The following is a 22,381-nucleotide window of genomic DNA, read 5'->3' as shown; positions in this document are numbered from 1 at the left end:
GTAGCCTCCTGTTTTGTACAGCTTCTAAAGAACTGTGGTATTCTGTCGCAGTTTTTAGAAAGAGAGAAACTCCTCAAGGAGGTTTTTATTTCTTGATTTAGCTGTCAAGAATACAACCTTTACCTCTTCTCTACCCTATACCCTAATCTCTCCCTCCTTCCTTCAAAAAATCAGCAGTTACAATCTCCTCAAACAGAAAGCCCTAGTTTGTTGTTTCTTAAGGTACATAGTACAGAGTCACCTGGGCATCAGAATGCCTTAGGCATTTGCTAAAAATAAAGATTCCTGAGTCCTTCCCAGCTGAATCAGAGTCTCTAGGGGCAGGGCCCAAGATCTGGATCTTTCACAAGTGATCATAATGCACCCTAAGGCCTGAACCTCTCTGCCATAATCTTTGATTATCTAGCTCAAAAATTACCAGTAGTTAGTGTGCCCAGATAGTTAGAGTTCATGGTCATAGAACACTGAAATGGAGGCTGCTTGCATGACTTTCTCTGATAAAGCACCGGATCTTGATATTTATAGCAAAAAAAGAGTCTCTCCTGTCCACATTTTTATAGAAGACAATTCTGAAGAAGGTTATTTCACTTGGGATTTTAAAAATATGACAGAGTAGCTCAAGATATTCTTTGCAGAAAACCATATTCCATCTTCTGTACATGCGTATAGCTGAGTTTTGACCATAGTTTCCTAATTGCAAAAAAATGGTGACCATGTTTACAAAATACTAGAGCTCACCCAGTCTGCATTCTCTTCTCCTGGGACAGAGATACTCTCTCTACTGCTAGAATTTTGTGCATTTGTCCTTCTGCATATTTTTGCCAACATTTGACTTAAGAAAATCTGCGTGTGCCCAAGTACTCTCTTGCTACAGTTGGAAGTGTTGCAGGCAGAGGTCCTTCCTATTGAAATTATAGCAGAAATGGGAGCCCCCATTGCTCAGAAGATGGAAGCCCTGCCACTGTTATTTCTTGCATAACATCATTAACCACAACCCCAGTAATAATGAGGCTCTTACTGGCTGACTCACGTGGGGAAGCAAGCATTGTATGCACCTCCACTTCCTACCCAAGGGCTAACTTTGGTGGGCAGTGGTGAAGAGGGGAGGCAGAGCTGTCATAAGCCTACACACAGGACCTCCAGGTCCAGACCTCATGGAAAGCCCCGGCATTCAGGTGTCTACCAAGCCACAAAGCACAGCCCAAGCATCCAGTTGCCTCTGGCTGCACAAAGCTTCTGGGCACCAAGGACATAATGGCTTACAATTCAATGACGTAGTTTTGAAATAGCCGGATGCACCTTCCCTCATCAAATCAAGATCCAGACTGACAATAACGTTTGGACGACAGTCCCTCCAAGCAAAAGTTTACAATCACCATTTCTGATTAAATTACTCATCAAGGGGATCCCTGGGTGGCGCAGCGGTTTGGCGCCTGCCTTTGGCCCAGGGCGCGATCCTGGAGACCAGGGATCGAATCCCACGTCGGGCTCCCGGTGCATGGAGCCTGCTTCTCTCTCTGCCTATGTCTCTGCCTCTCTCTCTCTCTGTGTGACTATCATAAATAAATAAAAAAAATTATTAAATTACTCATCAATTTGCACCTCATTTAAATCACTCGATAAGCAATATTAGAATGCACGTATTTCATACGTTTATTATATAGGACATATGTATTCTATTTCCTTCTGAGCATTAAATATGTTGCATAGCACCTTTGAATGCCCATGTAAAAAAGTGTATTTGGTGGGAGAGCATGGTGAAGATTAGTGTTTAATTTCTTTATGCTCAGTTTTATATAAGAGAAACCTAACTAGATTATAGAGCCAAGCTCATATTTTGGTATAGAAAGGGTCTCAGTCTCGTCCAAGTTAAAAAAAAAATCAGCTGGGCTTCTAATCATTTTCCAGTCCAAAGGTTAAAAAGAGTAGTGCATCTTATTTCAGCTTGTAGCTCTTGGGAACCTGTCCGTCCATTCATCAAGATCTCACGAAGCCCTTAGTCTTTTGGCCATCATAACAAATGTTTGAAGACACCCAAAGATTCATCTAAGATTCCAGTTACCAAGGGAATGTAGATCAACTGCCTTGACCACTAACAGCCTCCATAATCAGGCTCAAATACTGCTCATGGCCCCAAAATCCATCAGCATACAGCTTCGCTCTGCTCTAACTAAACTCTACTACTCAGGGGCTCCAAACTGTGCTCCGTATTGTATGCCGTGTTGCCTCTTTCCTTTGTCATCCTATATACCGATTTTTCTATCTGGCTCCAAGCTAAATTACCTCCCCATCCCTTTCAGCTTTTCCAAATCCTGTCCGTTCTTCGGGATCCAAAAACCGTCCCGGCTGTATATGTATGATCTCCCCTCGGGTCCAGCCTTCAACAATCTCTGCTCCAAGCTCTTGTACCATGCCCCCATAGGCTTATTTCACATTTATCACTCACTATTGTGATGTCTCATATCTGTCTTGTGTTTTCTGTTTACCTCTTCTATTTCTCTTAACTTCAGATGTGTTATGCCTTCCATGACCGTGTGGATTGTAAGCTCCTGGGAACGGGACCTTTCCTCATTATTCTTGGAATCAACAGCAGCCCTGGGTGCAGGGCCCTGCACAGAAATGCAGCTCATCAAAATCTTCTTGTATTTCTCTTGAAAGGCTTCCTGCTGCTCTAGGTGCTGTCCTTGTCAGCAGGCTTTCAGGCTTGAATGAGTTGCCTGACTTTGCCATTCAAACCTTCCTACAGTGCTTAGCCTTGTCCCCTGGCAAATACCTTTCTTCTCATTCATGGCTTTTTTTAGTGGAAAAGATGTGAGCAACATCACTTAAAAATAAATTTAATATAGGCTTTTGGAGACAGGGGAAAACAGTTATTCTTGGTTAAAATATACTTTTAAAATGCTTATCTAGGGTCAAAGAGTCTGGGTTGTAAACTCTGCTAGGTATAGTGAGCATTTTGAAGATAAAAGGCACACTCCAAAGTGATACCTTTTAATTCATGATTCTTTTTTAGACTGGCTCTCACAGGCAAGATTCAATCTGTAGCAAAGGCACCTTAACTTTAAAAAGAGCAGCTTAGCAAATCATTCCCAAGGATGCTCAGACTCACTGGGTGTAGTTCAGGAATTCATGACAGCTTTAATCTGCTTTAGGAGGCATGTGTAGCTGAAATGCAAGATTCTCATTCAAATTTCTCTTCATGCAAACAGACTCAGAACAGAGTCTAAGGGATTGATCTAAGGGAAGGGAAGATTTGCTTCATTAAAATCTAGGTCCTTGGTGTAATTTCGCAGAACATTGTAATCTCGCCCAACTGCAATGGTAAGAAACTAGTGCAAATCAAGTTTTCCCATTCAGTTCTATTTTCATCACCTCTGTAGTAAACATCTAATATTATGTCTTTCTCATGGGGCTCTTGAGTGAATCCCCAAAGAGGTAAATATCATCAACAGCATCTGGGGAATCAGTTAGTGCTTCAGCTACTGAACACTGTTGTTTTGGAAATCACACTAGTTTGAAATCCACTTTCCCTTGAATTAAAATGTGTTTCCTTGAAAGTTTATCTCTCAGGAAAACTCCCCCAATACCAATGTAAACTCTCTTCCAAGTCCCAAATTAAATCACATCCTAGTGCAATTCAGATGCCATAAGAGCAGATAAGACTAAAATTGAGTGGATAAAGGATACCAGTTCTCCTTGGAGGGAAATACAGTTTGATATATATTTTTAACTCTAAGACTTCTGACGCTCAGTTCTTATCATCTCTAAGATGTGCAGCCTAAGGATTTCCAAGAATTGAAAAAAGAAAAACTTACAAAAAAAAAAAAAGAAGAAGAAGAAGAAGAAGAAGAAGAAGAAGAAGATGATGATGATGAAGAAAACACATTTTAAAATCTTAATCAGTAACTTGAGGGTCTGTAGGTAAAACACTATCTGATCTGATGTCTATTGCAGCATAGCAAACCATGCCAAAAACTTAGTAGTTGTAATTAACAGTCATTTTATTTGTTCATGATTCTGTGGGTCAACAATTCGAACTGAACTCAGAGGGATGGTTCTTCTGTTGGTCTCTTCTTAGGGTCACTTGTGTACCTGCAGGTGTCTGTATGTTCAACTGCAGCTGTTTGATTTCTGTGGCTCCCCTCACATGTCCAGGCCTTGGTGTGGCTATCAGTGGTATCACACAAGCCTTGCCAGCTGGACTGGGCCTCTTCACAGCACAGCTGATTACTAGGGGCTGAGAACCGAAGCCTAGGCCTATGCTTACAGCTCCATGGCATCCCTTCTGTTGTACTCTATTGGTCAAAGTGGCTACTGGGCCAGTCCAGATCCAAGGGTAGGAGAACAGAGTCCATTCTTGACAGCAAAAACTATAAACAGTCTGTGGCCCTTTTATATCAAGCATGTCATCTAATATCCAAAACACAGAATAGAGAGGACTGAATATTCCAACCTCAGCAGACTTCTGTTTTTCTCTTCTTCATACGAAAGGAATGTTTACTTTGTAAGAATAGCAAGAGCACTTCATATCTTCACTATTGAAAAGGCTCAAGGTTAAGGGAATACTCAATGTGGAATCAGAATATGATGAAAATCAATTATTCATTAACTGAAAAGTCCAAGAGCTATTATATATATATATATATAGATAGATAGATAGATAGATAGATATAGATATATATATAGTATAAATATTCTTGACTTTGTAAAATATTCACTTCTAAGACTTATCTTTTTTTTTATTTTTAAAGATTTTATTTATTTATTCATGAGAGACACAGAAAGAGAGAGAAAGAGAGAGAGAGAGAGAGAGAGAGAGAGAGAGAGAGAGATACAGGCAGAGGGAGAAGCAGGTTCCATGCAGGGAGCCCGACGTGGGCCTCGATCCCGGGCCTCCAGGACCACACCTCACGCTGCAGGCGGCGCTAAACTGCTGAGCCACCAGGGCTGCCCTAAGACTTATCTTAGATGTACAGAATAAGCACACCTTGCATCAGTGATTCTTCTTTTATTTTTTTTATGTTTTTTTGAAAGATTTCACTCATTTATTTGAGAGCGAGCACCAACAAGGGGAGGGGCAGAGGGAGAGGGAGAAGCAGACTCCCCCACTGTTCAGGGACCCAATCCAGGACTTGATCCCAGGACCCCGAGATCATGACCTGAGCTGAAGGCAGACATTTAACTGACTGAGCTGCCCAGGTGCTCCTATATTTTTTGTGATGGAAATGTACCCCAAAAGTAGAATAATATCATGAATTCCTATGTATTCATCACTCATCTCCAATAGTTGACAGCATTTTGCCAATTTTCCTTCAATCCTCATGTTTTCTTTGTAGTATATTAAAGCAAGTTTCAAACACTATGGCATTTTACTTGCTGTGTGTGCTTATTAAAGACTCCCTGGATGATTTACATGGGGACGGCTATGACAGAAACATTTAATGGTCACCATATCTTCCACAGGCTCCTCTAGAAACTCAGTCTTCCATGTAGTTTGGGTCAGGGCCGGTGACTTATTCTGACCAATAGCTTTGGGCAGAAATACCTGGTATCCTTCCAAGTTGAGGCATTAAGAGCTAGGGACGGTCTCCATTGATGACCTCTTACTTCGGTGACCTTGGCATTCTGATAATCCAAGGGACATAGATATAAGTAGAAGGAGGCTGCTCTTTCAGAGCAGGTTTGATGTGAGAAGTAAGCCTTTATTTTCTCAAACTACTAAAATAGGGGAGTTTCTCTTTTATCTCCGCCTATGCTGAAATAAAAGAACACCTGGTTTATGCAGCCATAAAAAAGGATGAGATTGTGCCATTTGAGACAACATGGAGGGATCTAGAGGGTATTATGCTAAGTGAAATATATCAGAAAGAGAAAGACAAACACCATATGATTCTACTCATAAGTGGACTCTTAAACAAAACAGTGAATAAACGAATAGAAGAGGAATCAGACCTATAAGTCGGAGCACAAACTGATGGTTGCCAGAAGGAAGGAGAGGTGAGGGGTGGGTTAAGTTGGTGAGGGGAGAGAAAGAGCCAGGCTTCCAATTATGGAATGAATAAGTCACGGAATAAAAGGCACAGGATAAGGAATATAGTCAATGATATTGCAATAGTGCCCTAACTCCACAGACGGTGGTAGCGATGCTTGTGGGGAACATAGCGTAATGTGCCAACTTGTCAACTTACTACATTCTGTGCCCAAAACTAATGTAACGTTGTGTGTCAGCTACACTCAAATAACAAATTAAAAAATAAAATAAAAAATAAGAACAGCTGTTTAGAGGGAAACACAACTAGGAGCTACTCGCTTACCATGTGATCAGAAGCCGATCAACAAGACTTCAAGCCTGTTTCTTCAACCACAGAATGGGTGACAGTGACACCTATCCTCTCTCTACCTCACAATGTCATCTTGAGCATGAGGGGGTGGAAATAAAATTGTTTGAGAAGTCGCACATTATTATAAAATGTGGTGGTTTGTTAGGTTACTGTCGGGGCTATCAGAACCCACTTCCCACCATCAGTAGCTAAACACATGCTCAAGACTATACACAATTTGCCACACGGAGAAGTTTTTATCAGTTCCCCTACAATGCTACTACTTTTTAAATTACTAACTTGGGGATTCTGTGGATCTGTATTCACAACTTCAAAACCTCAACAGGAGGATATATGGAAAAGGATCATTTTGAATTGATTCGCCCCTTCTCTGCCATTCTTTGGGGGATATAGTGTCAGGTGCTTGGAGGGGCCATGGGGTCACCACCCATGGATCAATGTTCCCAACTCCACCAACATATTTAGCAGGAACAGGTTCCCGGGACAGTGGGGCAGTGATATAAATCATCATGCAAACCCAGACATTTTCGAGAGTGAAAGGAGAAGTGCTGATAATTACGTCAGGAGGACTGGTGAACCTAGGACCCTGGAAAGTACAGTCATCCTAAACTTTAATGGGAATAGCAAATAGGAAAAAAAGGTGATAGGAATGATGATTTGTACTAATTTTTTCTGTAAAGAAGAAAAGAGGAAGAGAAAGAGCAGAAAGAAAAGAGGAAGCTGGGAAAGGAAAAGAGAAAGGAAGAAACAGCGCTGGTGCCCTGCCCTCTACCTGTGATGGGATTAAACAGTGGGAAACAGCTGTCCTTGCCCACTTGGCAGGCCTCCAGGGGTAGCAAACCACAGCCTTGAATATCCGGGGGCCGCCACCCTGGGGAGGTGTGATGGGCTGCCCGGCTACCCTGATGGCCCACTTCTGAGTAGGTGGGTTTAGAGAAGATAATTTCGTAGCCAGAAGTGCAGCTTGTCGGAGGCCCAGACAGCCAGGCAAAGAATTCTGGTTTTAATTCCCTAAGTCTAGCTTCTCAGGGTCACCACGTCCCTGGGAATACACCTTGGCAGGCCAGAGCATATGAGAAGCCACAGAAGAACTAGAGGCGTATTTCCAATGGATCAAATTTTCAAAAGGTATTGGTGGGGTATGTGCAGAGATTGAAATGAAAACTGGAACTGTAAATCGTTTTTTAAGATGATCACGTTAAATCCTCAGAAGCACGTCACGCAATGCAAAGCTTCATGCCTCTTACAGGCAAAACACAAGGATTCACTTAAAAAACGTTCGTTTGGCAATTTTGCAGAATTTGTCTATTCAAGTGTTATCCCCAGGCCACACAATTTTGCATTTAGTCTTTTCTTCAGAGAGGACACGTGGATGGGAAGCTTCAAAACAGCCTGTTTAAGCAGGAAGGTGACACAACTGCCATCTTAGGGACTGGTCTGGCGCCCGGACGGTGCAGGGGGCGGTGCAAGTGCTAGGGATGGGCCGGCAGGTGCGCCCAGGGCCTGGCTCGGAGCTACAGTGACTGGCCCTGCAGGGCGCCCCAGGCTCCCCGCCGGCCTTCCAGAAGCCAGTCACCGGCGCTGCTCTCTGCGGCTTCATCGGATCCTCCTAGGATGACGAAAGGCGGAGGAGACACAGGAGCTTCCCCTGCGGCCACAGCCCACGTGGGCCGGCAGGTGCAGGTATCCTCGCAGCAGCTGCGGGTCGGAAGGACAAGACTTGGTGACCCAGTGAATAATCACGTGGGAAGGGAACTCGAGGCCAGTGCTGGCCTGCGGCAGGAGGAGCGACATGTGACGTGTGTGCCACCATACAGCAAAGCCTGGGTGTTGGGCCAACCAGACATCCCCTTACATTTATAAAGAGCTGTAGGAGTTCGGGCCAGTGTTGGTGCCGGGGGCGTGATTGCATCCTGGCTAACGGCTCGTTCGCACCACAGGAACCGGCTCTGGGTGCAGGCCCAGGGCACCTGCCATCAGCCAACCAGCCTCAGAAAGTTCTGGAAGGATGTTTCCCTGTAAAAGGCCAGGCAGAGCACTGAGCACTCAGTGAGACCTCAGCAACACCCCAGCTCGGGGCTAATCCAGGTACAGACTCCCCCATCCGCATCTGGTTCCTCCACCACAGCCACCAGCTGCGTGAACTGTCAGCCCGAGCGCCGAGAGGGCAGCTGGGCACCTGCCGACCTGGCCCCGACCCCCCAGCTCCACACACAGCATCTGGGAAACGCTTGTCTTCGGAAGCGCTCCGTGTACAAGAATGTACACAGTCTCTCCTGATGGAAAATGACGTCATGTGTCTGTTTCCTATTAGTGGTAACAGCTTGACCCCGCTAAGTACAGCAGCTCGACTGCCGGAAGCGCTTACTCACTTTATTCCCATTTCACAAATTTGTTTACCTGTTTTAATCTACATTAGCTCCACGTGTGAAATTCGTACGCCAGGGAGTATTTTGTTCCCAGCACACATCCACTCTGTTTGGTTAGCTGAACCCTAAACATATCCCAGGAAACCACCCTCCCCTGTCTCAGGGGCAAACCCCTGCCCCCAGTGGGCAGGGCATGTGACTCAGGCACCACAACCTTCTGGCCACATGGCCCCAACCAGAGCCAATTTCCTGGAAGGCCTAATAAAAGATACAAATAAAATAAATTGGAGAGAAAATGGGCTCTATCCAACCACAGACACAGAAGTAATAAAGACCATAAAAGCATATATGGATAATTATATGCCCATCTTTTAAAAAAACAAGATGCAAAATTTGAATTACTAGACAAATGTAAAAATGCACAAATCAGCACAAAAAAGAAGTAGGATATTTGAAAAAAGACAATTTATAATTTAAAATTAGAATGAGAGAGAAGCACCTTGGGGGCACAGTTGGTTGAGCATCTGACTCCGGGTGTCGATCAGGTCGTGATCTCAGGGTCGTGAGATTGTATCCCACATTAGACCCCAAGCTCACTGCAGAGTTGGGTTAAGATTCTCTCTCCTTCTCCTTCTAACCCTTCCACTAGTGCTCTCTCTCTGTCTCTCAAATAAATAAATAAATCCTAAAATAATAATAATAATAATTAATAATAATAATGAGAGACACCTGGGTGGCTCAGTGGTTTAGCACCACCTTCAACTCAGGGCATGACCCCGGGGTCCTGGGATTGAGTCCCACATCGGGCTCCCTGCATGGAGCCTGCTTCTCCCTCTGCCTGTGTCTCTGCTTCTTTCCCTCTGTATCTCTCATGAATGAATAAATAAAATCTTAAAAAAAAGAAAAGAATGAGAAACAAAATTATTCCTTCTTGTCCCAGTACAAAAATCAAACAAAAGCCAAAAAAACCAGCAAAAATAAAAAGGTCTAAACCTACATGATTTTACAAGTATTAGCCATATTTTCAAGGAATAGATATTTTATATGTTATAGATATTTTATACAATTTACATGGACAATAGAAAAAGACAAGAAAATTGAATTTTCCAATGAGATTTAGGTTGACACGTAAACCAGTTATTCAGCAAAAGAGACTCCTACCTCCAGCCAAGATGAAGGGAAAGGGACTATATTTACTCTCCCGCCAGAAATAAACAAAGGGAGGACATGACACAGAAGTTTTCACACATTGGAGATCAGGCAACAAAGGACTGTGAGCCCTGAGCGAGGGTAAACAAACATGAGCTCTGTGTTTATATTTGTGCCCAGATCAATAATCAGTGCCCGGATTATTCCTGGAGAAAGGTTCTAGATGCTGGGTAAGAAGGAAGAACCTTGACGAAGTCTGGGTGGTCATCTCGAGTCCCTGAATGGGGGCTACCGAAACCCAATTGTTTTCTCTATCTGGAGGATAAACTAGAAAAATGTAGTGTAATGAACTGCAATTCGCTCTGTAGCCAGAGCTGTGACACTAGGATTGGCCTGGCCTTGGTCTAAACCTAGGAAATAAATGAATCAAAGTCAGAATCACACCTTCTTGGGTGAGTCCAGAGGTCCAGACAAATCATATCTTGAGATCTATCTAATTAGGAATTTAATCATGCAGTTGCTAGGAAGAAAGAGGTAAATGTATACCTATTAAAATGAAGAAATCTAAATAAATAAATAAATAAATAAATAAATAAATAAATAAATAAATAAAATGAAATAATGAAATGAAATGAAATAAAATAAAATAAAATAATAAAATAAAATAAAATAAAATGAAGAAATCTGCAAAGCATACGGCTGCCTTAGGGAAGTTCCGGAATGGCTAGTTCTGGATCTAGAGTAGAGTGGACACCTGCCATTGTTTTGTCTGCTCAGCAATAAGGACAAGAGCTTTCTCTTTGGGTGGACTTCCCTGACTTAGGGGGTAACCGGGAGGCCAGCTGCATGCTCTGCTGGTGTGCCGAGCAGGGCAGATATTCCCCTCTCCGGACCACCCAGGCGCTGGGCAATGAGCCCGGTCTGACCAACAGCAAATTCCCGCCCAGATGTTGGATCTCAAGGGGAGACTGCAGAGGTGGAGGGATACTCAAGGTCACCTGATCCGTCCCTCATCACACTATTGCCGGAGCTTAGTGACCGATCTCTCCTGGTCGCGCTCCCTGTTCCTTCAAATCGCTCCCCACAGTCGCCAGTGACCCACTGTGAGGGTGAGTCGGCTGCGCCCCCCATCGGGCCTGCAGGAGCTCCCCAACGCACGTGGCCACAGTGTGAGCCACAGTGGGTATTCTCTGGGGATCGGCTCCCTCCAACCTTCCAAGTCCCTCGCTTACTACTGCCCATTCCACCTTCACCTTAGGCTCCGCTCTCATTGAACTTTCTGGAATCTCTCCAGCTTTCTGGGCTCTTGTCTGACACTTAGTTTTCTGCTCTCGGCTCTCACTCAAATATTTTCTCCAGAAACACCCTCCCTAACCAATGCCAACACCTCCCAACACCCAGACCGCCTTTCCTTTCGACACCTCTCCTTCCTTCCACAGTCCACTCTGTTTTCTTCTATTTCTGCATTGATCACATTTCAATGATGTCCGATATTTATGGCCATGTCTCCAGTGAGCAACACTCGGGCAGCAAATAGGTCTCGTTCAGTGTGGCACAGAAGAGGGGGTGTCTGTACAAGTGAACGACAAGCAAAATGCTTGGGTGTTTGTTCCCTTACTGTCTCTGTATTGAGTTTTCTCTTCCATCCCCCACAAGGATTATTTTATTCCTTCTTCACATCTCTCATAATTCAGACGTTTACCCAGCTCTTCACTTTTCAGAGATCCTCATGTCTCCTTTCATAAGGAACCCACCAGAAGTCCACCAGAAGGAGATGCCTGCTCCTGCCCTTTGCCCGTCTGTCTCCACCCACCTTCTTGCTTCCTCCTGCCACATTTGCCCCAGCCTCCACAAGCTCCCTCCAGCCCCGTGTACCCTGGGTCACTCTCCTCACCACCTTGCAGGGAGCTGATTACGTCAATATTGCCTCTCATGCCTTCAAGTATCTTCAACCTGCTTTCTGTCAGCATCCAAATAGGCTCTACTTTTTTAATTTCCTGGTTGACCCTTTCATCTTTTAGCAGGATGGTCCTTAACCTCCACGTGTTTGAGGTCCTTCCAAACTTCTTGTTGTGATTTAGTTCTAATTTCAAGGCATTATGGTCTGAGAATATGCTGGGGACGATCCCAATCTTTTGGTGTCGGTTCAGACCCAATTTGTGACCCAGTATGTGGTCTATTCTGGAGAAAGTTCCATGCACTTGAGAAGAATGTGTATTCAGTTGAGTTTGGATGTAAAGTTCTGTAGATATCTGTGAAATCCATCTGGTCCAGTGTATCATTTAAAGCTCTCGTTTCTTTGGAGATGTTGTGCTTAGAAGACCTATCGAGGGTAGAAAGCACTAGATTGAAGTCACCAAGTATAAGTGTATTATTATCTAAGTATTTCTTCACTTTGGTTATTAATTGGTTTAAATATTTGGCAGCTCCCACATTCGGGGCATATATATTGAGGATTGTTAAGTCCTCTTGCTGGATAGATCCTTTAAGTATGATACAGTGTCCCTCTTCATCTCTCACTACAGTCTTCGGGGTAAATTTTAGTTTATCTGATATAAGGATGGCTACCCCTGCTTTCTTTTGAGAACCATTTGAATGGTAAATGGTTCTCCAACCTTTTATTTTCAGGCTGTAGGTGTCCTTTTGTCTAAAATGAGTCTCTTGTAGACAGCAAATAGATGGGTCCTGCTTTTTTATCCAGTCTGAAACCCTGCGCCTTTTGATGGGGTCATTAAGCCCGTTCACGTTCAGAGTTACTATTGACAGATATGAGTTTAGTGTCATCATGATATCTATTCAGTCCTTGTTTTTGTGGATTGTTCCACTGAACTTCTTCTTAAAGGGGAATTTTAAGAGTCCCCCTTAAAATTTCTTGCAGAGCTGGTTTGGAGGTCACAGATTCTTTCAGCTCCTGCCTGTCTTGGAAGCTCTTTATCTCTCCTTCCATTTTGAATGAGAGCCTTGCTGGATAAAGTATTCTTGGCTGCATGTTATTCTCATTTAGGACCCTGAATATATCCTTCCAGCCCTTTCTGGCCTGCCAGGTCTCTGTGGAGAGGTCTGCTGTTACCCTAATATTCCTCCCCATGAAAGTCAGGGATTTCTTGTCTCTTGCTGCTCTAAGGATCTTCTCTTTATCTTTGGAATTTGCAAGCTTCACTATTAAATGTCGAGGTGTTGAATGGTTTTTATTGATTTTAGGGGGGGATCTCTCTATTTCCTGGATCTGAATGCCTGTTTCCCTTCCCAGATTAGGAAAGTTTTCAGCTTGGATTTGTTCAAATACATATTCTGGCCCTCTGGCCCTTTCGGCGCCCTCAGGAACCCCAATTAAATGTAGGTTTTTCTTCCTCAGGCTGTCATTTATTTCCCTTAATCTATAAAGAACTTCTTAAACCCAACACCAAAGAAACAAACAATCCAATCATGAAATGGGCAAAAGACATGAAGAGAAATCTCACAGAGGAAGACATAGACATGGCCAACAAGCACATGAGAAAATGCTCCGCATCACTTGCCATCAGGGAAATACAAATCAGAACCACAATGAGATACCACCTCACCCCAGTGAGAATGGGGACAATTAACAAGGCAGGAAACCACAAATGCTGGAGAGGATGTGGAGAAAGGGGAACCCTCTTGCACTGTTGGTGGGAATGTGAACTGGTGCAGCCACTCTGGAAAACTGTGTGGAGGTTCCTCAAAGAGTTAAAAATAGACCTGCCCTACGACCCAGCAATTGCACTGCTGGGGATTTACTCCCCAAAACACAGATGTAGTGAAACTATGGGACACCTGCACCCTGATGTTTATAGCGTAACGTCCACAATAGCCAAACTGTGGAAGGAGCCTCGGTGTTCATTGAAAGATGAATGGATAAAGAAGCTGTGGTCTATGTATACAATGGAATATTCCTCAGCCATTAGAAATGACAAATACCCACCATTTGCTTCAACATGGATGGAACTGGAAGGTATTATGCTGAGTGAAGTAAGTCAATCGGAGAAGGACAAACAGTGTATGTTCTCATTCATTTGGGGAATATAAATAATAGTGAAAGGGAATATAAGGGAAGGGAGAAGAAATGTGTGGGAAATACCAGAAAGGGAGACAGAACATAAAGACTCCTAACTCTGGGAAACGAACTAGGGGTGGTGGAAGGGGAGGAGGGTGGGGGTTGGGGGGGAATGGGTGACAGGCACTGAGGGGGCACTTGACGGGATGAGCACTGGGTGTTATTCTGTATGTTGGTAAATTGAACACCAATAAAAAAATCATTTATTAAAAAAAAAACCAAATAGGCTCTACTTTCTCCAATCCTAATGAAGGAGCCAAAATTAAAACTAAGCTATGTTCCTTGACCCAGAGGTTGCTCTACTTCTCTACTCTCCCGGACCGCCAGCTACTCATAGGAATTGTCAATATAGCCCGTCTCCAGTTTCCCACTTTGCCTTAATTCTCCCACTTACCCCCGTTTAGCGCCTGCCTCCCCCAATCTACGAAAGCGGCTGTCACCAGGCACATCAAAAATCCTACTACTACCAAAATCTTAGTAACCTTCTCAGTAGCTGTGTTCTGTTTTAAAAAACTGTCTTCTTGTGGCTTCTGTGCCTCTACACCCCACTTTCCAGCTTTCATCCTGCTTTTCTGGCTATCCATTCCCAGCCTGCTTTGCTGGCTCTCCTCCTCTATTTGAACATTATCTAGAAATTAACTAGGACCTTGGACCTGGGCCTTCCTCACACCTCTCATCATTATCTGCCCTGGCAATCTTAAACCGTCCACAGCCCTTTATGTGCCAAAGACTCTAAATACCTATCTCCAGGAGGAACCTCTCTTCCGGCTCCGGTAGATGATCCAACTGCCTCTCTGCTCTCTGCTATGAGATGCTGTGCCGCAGGAACATCTTAAACTTACTCGGTCCAAAACCAACTCTTGATCCTGACCCCAAGCCCTCACTAGGCTCCTCCTCCAGCCCTTCCCATCTCACTAAATGGCCCTCTCCTCCATGCAGTGGCTCACGCCAGAAAACTAGGAGTCAACCTTGGGCCCTTCCTTTTCCTCAGCATTTATATTTGACCAATAACCAAATCCTACAGGTTCTACTTTTAATAAAAACCTCAAACCCATCTACTTGCACTGCCTCCACCCTAGCCTGACCACCATCAGCTCTCTCCAGGTTTACTAAAGCTCTCCTATCTGGCCTCCCTTCTCCAAATAGTCTCCAGAATGATCTTTTATTAACAAACAACTGACTCTTCACATTTCTCTACTTAAAACAGTCTAATTGCTTTCTATTGCACTTGAGATAAAATTTTAAAACCCTTAACAAGGGTTATAAGATGTTGTATGATCTGGCCCCTGCCTAATTCACCAGCCAAAACATATATCACCCACTTCTCTGTTCATGATGAACCGCCTACGATGCCCTTTTTTTCTTTCCTGGAATTTACAACCCACATTCCTATTCTTGCCATTGGATCTTCATGTGCTAATCCTATGTCCCTCCGTCCTTCCCCCTGGCTAGTGTCTGCTCACCCTTTAGGACCTGTCCTAAATGTTCCTTCACCAAAGAAGATTTCCCTCCTTACCCAAGTTAAATATGGTCTTAATGTTTTCACATGAGTTCCATAGTTTACCATTATTTATCTATTCATGTGATTACTTATCTAATGGTCATAAGCTTCATGAAAATAGGAACAAATGTTACAACATGGATAAGCCACATGCAAAAAAAAAAGCCACAAATTTTATGTTTCCATTTATTTGGCATGTCCGGAATAGGAAAATCCCTAGAGGCAGAAGATGGATTGGTCATTTTCAGGGGCTAAAGAAAAGAGGTAATTGGGAGTAACTGTTAATGGGTATGGTGTTTCTTTCTGGGGTGATGAAAATGTTCTGAAATTAACTAGTGGTGATAGTTGCCCAACTCTATGAATATACTAAATACCATGAACACGCACATGTGAAATAAGTGAATTACATGGTATATAAATTATACCTCAAAAAATAAAATGGAACACAGTGTCCTTGCCTTGTCCTCAAAAGCTTGCAGTGAAGATATTGCACAAACACAAAGCAAAATATGGTAAGTGTTTGAAGAGAGGGAACCACTAAGTCTTCCCAGGATGCTCTGACCCACGGGTTTAATCAGGGTCATCTGGACTGGATGCCAGAAAGGAGTTCTGACTTCATTTGATTGTCACTGTTGGCCTGACTCTGAGATAAACCTTTGCAAGTAAGATAGTGCACATTTTCCTTCCACACCCTCCATTCTTCCCCTAGTCACTCCACAAATCTAGGAACCCCCTTCCCTTGATAGATGTCCCCCTGCACACACACACACACATTCCAATGAAACATCAGCTCATGAAAAAGACTCACAGTCTAGTGTGCTGCCTCCAATCTTGATTTTCATCCCGAAGAGAAGACTGATGTATCAGGGAAGACTGCCAATATCACACAGCCAGGACTGGAAAGGCTTCACCTCTAATTAGTCTCTGCTTGATATAAAATTGGATATGCTCTGATTTCTTCATTATAACAATATATGTCATTCTAGCCATTTCCATGCAAGAATTTTATTTCAATATAATAATGCCTATAATTTAAAATTCTGTATGTCTACACAACATTATAGTATGAGTACTTAAGATGTTACTACCTAATTTCTTAAGCAATTGTACTCCATGAAATAGATATTAAGCAGTTATCTTTTTTTAAGATTTTATTTATTTATTCATGAGAGACACAGAGAGAGAGGCAGAGACACAGGCAGAAGGAGCCCCTGTGGGGAGCTGGATGTGGGAGTCGATCCCAGGACCCTGGGATCACGCCCTGGGCTGAAGGTGGCGGTAAACCGCTGAGTCACCCCGGGATCCCCAACAGTTATCTTAACTAATTCCTCATGGTAGGACATTTAAGTATCTCCCAATCTTTTGTTATTATGAAAATGCAGCAAGAAGCAAATTTGTACATAAAGTTATTTCCATACTTACCTTTGTTTCACTAGGATAGATTCCCCAAAGTAAAATTTCTATTCCAATTCCTTTAATTTTTTTTTTGTCCCTAGGCAGAGGCGCATTATTTTGCTTATGTTGGGTTAAGTTTGATCAGATCTTAAAACTGCCTGTTCCTCAAAGTGCAAATGTAAAAATTAAAACAGTGGAAGCAATATTCATATTTTTCTTGATACTCATAATACAACAAAGTGATAGAGAGGAATAACACCTCTTTGACACTTAATTGAACCTACTATGTGCCAAGTGTTTTGAAAATAGTAACTAATTTCATCCTTTCAACAACTCCAGGTGGTCACTATCATTACCCCTGTTTTACCAGTTAGGACACCAGGCAAAGCAGAAAATGATGGGTCCATGCTCATGGACACTGGCGGTCTGGATCCAGAATTGGAATTCTTGACTACCATGCTACACCCAAATTTGGAGTTGGAAGATCTGGGTTCAGAATCTAGCTGCACCACTTACTGACCCATGGGCAGGTCAGTAAACTGTGCCAGCGAGTTTTATTATCTCTCTTATTTGAACATAAGCACACATGATTTTATATAAATGCATAATTATATCATTAATTTTATCATTAATTTTAATGCAGTTTTTTCCTTCTTTTTAGTTTAACTCCATCCTTCTCTCACCTCTTCACCATGTAGGTCCTCACACCCGTCCTCTTATTCCATGTGAGCAATCTAGTATTTATCCTTTTATGGTTTCCCCAAAGTCACATAATCAGACACACACATATATATGACACACAGACTCATTTTGTATAGGTCGGCATTTTTTACATAGCAGGATCATATTTGTTTTAAATGGAATGCAGTCAAGAAAACAGAAACCATTCTAAGTCAGAGAGAATTCAATGCAGGATATTGGTTACACTGGAAACGGATGCACAAAGAAGCCAAGTACGGAATGGTGAGACAGCTCAGAAGTTGACAAGAGCAATGAACTGCTATCAACCTGAGGCTGAAGGCACACAGGACATAATGCTATCCCATCCCAGGAGCTATGGTCACCTGGTGGAGGCTGGCTCCACAGCGAAGCTGTCTAGGCAGTCAGAGCCATGGAGGACAGACACTGCTGCTGAAGATGATGCCCTCTCTTGCTTATAGTCCACAGCAATCCACCATGATTCCCATTGCCTAAACTCAGCTGGAAGCCAGCTGACATGGGAGCCTGGAAAACACGATCCATAGGCATCTGCCATTTTGTAATCCAGAAAGCAGAGGAAGAGTGAGGAACGGGCCAGGGAGCAAATGTCTAAAAAAACCAGTATAATGCTATGCACACTTCCCCACATCTGCTCCTCTCAATCAACATTACCTTGGGGGAATCCCTCCATTGATGAGTATTCATGCTCTTGCGCTTTCAAATTTGAGGGATTATTACTTTTCCTATGATTATTGTGAGCATCATGTAAGTGAATGGATATGAAGCTAGAAAGCCAAGGAGTAGAATATAAGTTTTATTAGAATTAGCCTGTCACCATAAGGTGGTATTTATATGAATTGCTACAAACGTGATGAAACACAGCTAGAAGTTGCAATCTAACCGGGGTGGGCTGATACTCCAGGCAGCAGGGAAATGCCCACTGACCAGTACTTTCCCCCTCAGCAAAGGCAGGTCCTAAGGCCTCCCTCTGACTTCTCATCTTGCTCTGCCTCCCAGTGGGCTGTTTCTTGACTTATAATAACACAATAAACAATATAGGATTCATGCTTTACAGCAGCACTGACCAAGAGAGATTTTGATAATGATGGAAATAGTCTACATCTGCATTGTTGAATATGCTAGCCACCAGCTACATGTGGCTACGAGTACTTAAAATCAGGCTAGTGTGACTAAGGAACTGAATTTTCAACTTTAATTTCAGTTAATTTAAATGTAAATTCCACATATGACAAGGGGCTACTGTGTTCTACAGTGCAGCTTTAGAGCTTCATAATTATTATCTCTTGAGAGAAGTATCTTGATCCACAGTGACGTTGGAGAATCAACTGAAGCTTTTCCAAATTCATGTACTTAACCCCACTTCAGATTTACTGACTCAGAACCTCTGAGGCTTGTACTACAATGGTCTGTTAAGTTCCCTGCAGCTCTAAATTTTCTATAAGAAAAAGAAGAAATGTTACCTTAGAAGTTTATACACTAGCTCAGCTACTCATTAGTGAAGATTAGAAATTTTTGGACTGATTTGTTGTCTCTTATGTTCACCTAGCTGAGAATAAGACCCTGCAGCAGCAGAGGGGGGAAAAGAGGGGTAGGTTTTAATAGAGAAGAAGGCAGCCAAGAAAGTCCCAAGAATTTGGCAATCAATGCCCATGCCTTTGTGGGCGTTGTGTGGGCATCTCTGGGCAGCCCAGGGTCAGCATGAAGTCATTAGAAAAAGGAGCATACTGTCGATAAGTTTTACCTACTTAAAATGTTTTCCAGGGTCACCCTGGCAGTTCAGGGGGCGATGCCAGGAGATCTGGAACTGAGCAGGCCCACAGCATGAAAAGGGAAGGTAAACTATGCCAAGATGGATTCGTGGCTAATGAGGCAGTCAGCTGCTTTAATTGCACAAGAGGATGGATAACAGTCCTGCTGAAAGACAAATGATGAAGGCATGCACTTATTAAATATAAACACCAGGGTGAAGGTGAGGTGTTAATCTTCAGGCAATAGATAGCCGTCGAGCCCTGTCCCATAATTCCATTTCACATTAAACTTATTGTGGGCAATAAGGTAATAATGTCAACGACTCACCTCTGTTCCTCAACAGCAAGGAAATTGATGGCGAGCTGAAAAATTTCCAGCCCCAAAGTGAGGACATTACTTGAGGGACTAAAACGAGAATGGGGAAGATAAGAAAAACTCAGAATGGATGCTTATAATGCTCTCTTGGCTACCATTGCTTGGTGCCGCTAAGAAAGCAGTAGCTAGCACGCCCTTCTCTCCCCTGGAATCTGCCAGCACCAAGTGGGAAAATGTCCTCACCCTCATTCTAACAGCTTGAGTAGGTGCAAGTGTGGATCAGTGGAGTTGTAGACACTCTCCCTGTCCCCGTTCCCCTTTGAGAATGGGTACAACCTAATAAACACATTAGGGCCAATGGGAACTAAAGTGGAAAGCTCGAATTTCAAAGATGGGCTGAGGAATTTATGGCTACCAGGTTAAAGCCTCCTAACTCACCTCCTTTCTCGTGTCATAAACCCCACCTCCCAAAGTCCCGAACTGAACACTTTGAATGCCTCTCCACTGTCTCTAAGATGAGCCTATCCTCCTCCTTAGCTGGACATCAAAGCCTTTTATAGAATAGCCCTAACCTCACTTCCTGTGTAATGTTGCTGAATTGGTTCCCTTTGTGAGCCTTTACAGAACAAGAGGTGGGAAGACACACTGGCTACGTGAGCAAGGGCAAGTCGAGCTGGATGCGCGGCTTCATTATCTGTAAAATGGACTGAGCATCAGGGATACAATGGAACTGTAGTTGACTTTGAACAACATGGGTTGGAGCTGCGTGGTTCCACTCGTATGTGAATTTTTTAATATACTATACAGTGTAAATGTCTTTTCTCTTTTTTATGATTTTCTTAATAACATTTTCTTTCCTCTAGCTGACTCTATTGTAAGAATACACTATATAAAACATATAACACACAAAATATGTGTTAATCGACTGTCGATGTTCTGGGTAAGGCTTCTGGCCAACAGTAGGCTATTAGCTGTTAAGTTTTGAGGGAGTCAAAACCTATACTCAGATTTTTGCTTGCATGGGGCATTGGTGCCCTAGTTCCACATTGTTCAAGGTCGACTGTACTGTGAACATTAAGTAAAGTGCTTGGCCCAGGGCCTGGTTTATGAAATGCAAGTTCCCTTCACTTCCCACCGTGCTTACAAGTCATACTTGTCTTCTCATTATTTCTAAAACACACCTAGTAGGTTTCTACTTCCCTTTATCCCCTCCTTCCATCCCCTTTCCCACCATCACCTCCACACTCCTTCTGGAGTCTACACCACCCACTTAGTCAATCCTCTCTGCTTAAGGTCCAGGCTCATCTACCCCCCACTTCCACAAAGCCAGACTCAAGTTTCTGCATCAGGAACATGATTCAAGGCAATCTTGGATAGCTTCTCCAACTCCTAACATTACATGGTACAAGGAATCCATAACCTTGGCTTTGAAGGTAGGACAGACAAATCAAACCTTTAAACTCTCCAAAGAATGTAAGATGACTTCCCCAATTGGTAAGCAATGGGTAGAGAGTGAAAATACTTTGTAAGCTATTTAAAAATCTGTATTCCTGTAAAGGGTTATTATCTTCAAGCCTTGTGTAACTGGGGAAGGGTTTCATGCCAGAAAATAGGCTGTACCATGTACAGAATCAATCTTCCCTACAAAGTAAGTTTGTAGGGAAGTCCCCCACAGTTTTAGGATGATCAGAGTCCTGATAGCCAATGCTATCCACCTAGGAAGTGGATGATGTGAGAGCTAGACAGTGGACTGTGTCTGTGGTCTTATAGAGAATTCTGGAATCTCTCTCTGCACTATGCTTAACTTCCACAAACACATCCATTTTTCAAGTGTTATTATTACATACAGGGCCCTCAGTTAGCTATCAGCAAAGATGGGCACGTGTATATGTATAAGATGAGCTTCTTTCCCTAAAAGAAGTTACAATCCAGAAAGAGAAATAGAATATAAATGGACTACAGGAGGAAGTCACAGGATGTGTCAAAGTGACATAGTGTTTGAAGGAAATGAAAGGATGTGCCAGTCCCTTTCAACTAATGTGATCAAAGAGCTGTGTCCAGTGATCCAACTTACCAAAACTGCATCTACCCTGCTCTAGAGAAAAGAATGAAGCTCTAAAATTCTACAAGCTCTTTAAAAAAAAAAGAAAAGAAAGAAGAAGGAAAGAAAGACAACCCAAAGCCTATTTTTTTATACTTCTTTCATGCTCACCCATTGGAAATCTTGAAATCTCCTTCCCAGCAATAATTCGTCTGTGATTTCTCTTTGGAAACATGCTTAAGTTAGAATATTAAATCACAGCAATAAAGTTGAGAAATGTGACATCAGATTGAGATGTAAAAGCTAATAATTCATCTTATAATGACTATTACATACAAGAGAAGATAAAACCTTTTCCCCAAATGGGCTACTGAAATTCCTGTTCATACTGAAAATTACTTTTGATCCTCTTTCTCCACACTCAGAAACTAAGATAGTAATAATTTTCCTTAAAATCCCTGAATTTATAATCCTTCTTTTATAAACCCAAAGTCCATCTTTCAGAATCCAACGTGACTTGTCAGAGTTCTGAATGAGCCACAATTACACACCAGCTTTGTCCCTTTGCCGTCACAGCTTCTATGCTAATGTCACCTCCATAGATCAGAATTGTCTATCACAGTTAACAGAAACTTTAGATTTATTCTTCAGCTTGTTACGAAATATATTCTTACAACCGGTCAACATCAAAACACTTGGGGAGCTGGGCCCACTTGACTTGAGCTT

At 42.8% G+C, this 22,381-nt stretch overlaps 1 long non-coding RNA gene across 1 annotated transcript in view; it reads right to left on the bottom strand.

Moving 5' to 3' along the window:
- Positions 1-8,279: 8,279 nt before the first annotated feature.
- The window catches only part of LOC129495583 (uncharacterized), a 41,641-nt gene continuing 27,539 nt past the window's right edge, over positions 8,280-22,381 (bottom strand). The window contains exons 3-4 of the long non-coding RNA XR_008661556.1: positions 16,244-16,359; positions 8,280-8,357 (exon numbers count right to left, since the gene is read on the bottom strand). This is a non-coding gene — a long non-coding RNA (uncharacterized LOC129495583). The remainder of the gene's footprint in view (positions 8,358-16,243; positions 16,360-22,381) is intronic.

Source organism: Nyctereutes procyonoides, unplaced genomic scaffold, assembly GCF_905146905.1.
Source record: "Nyctereutes procyonoides isolate TBG_1078 unplaced genomic scaffold, NYPRO_anot_genome, whole genome shotgun sequence".
NCBI classification, from domain to species: Eukaryota; Metazoa; Chordata; class Mammalia; order Carnivora; family Canidae; genus Nyctereutes; species Nyctereutes procyonoides.
This window is presented reverse-complemented; position numbering and strand designations above follow the sequence as displayed.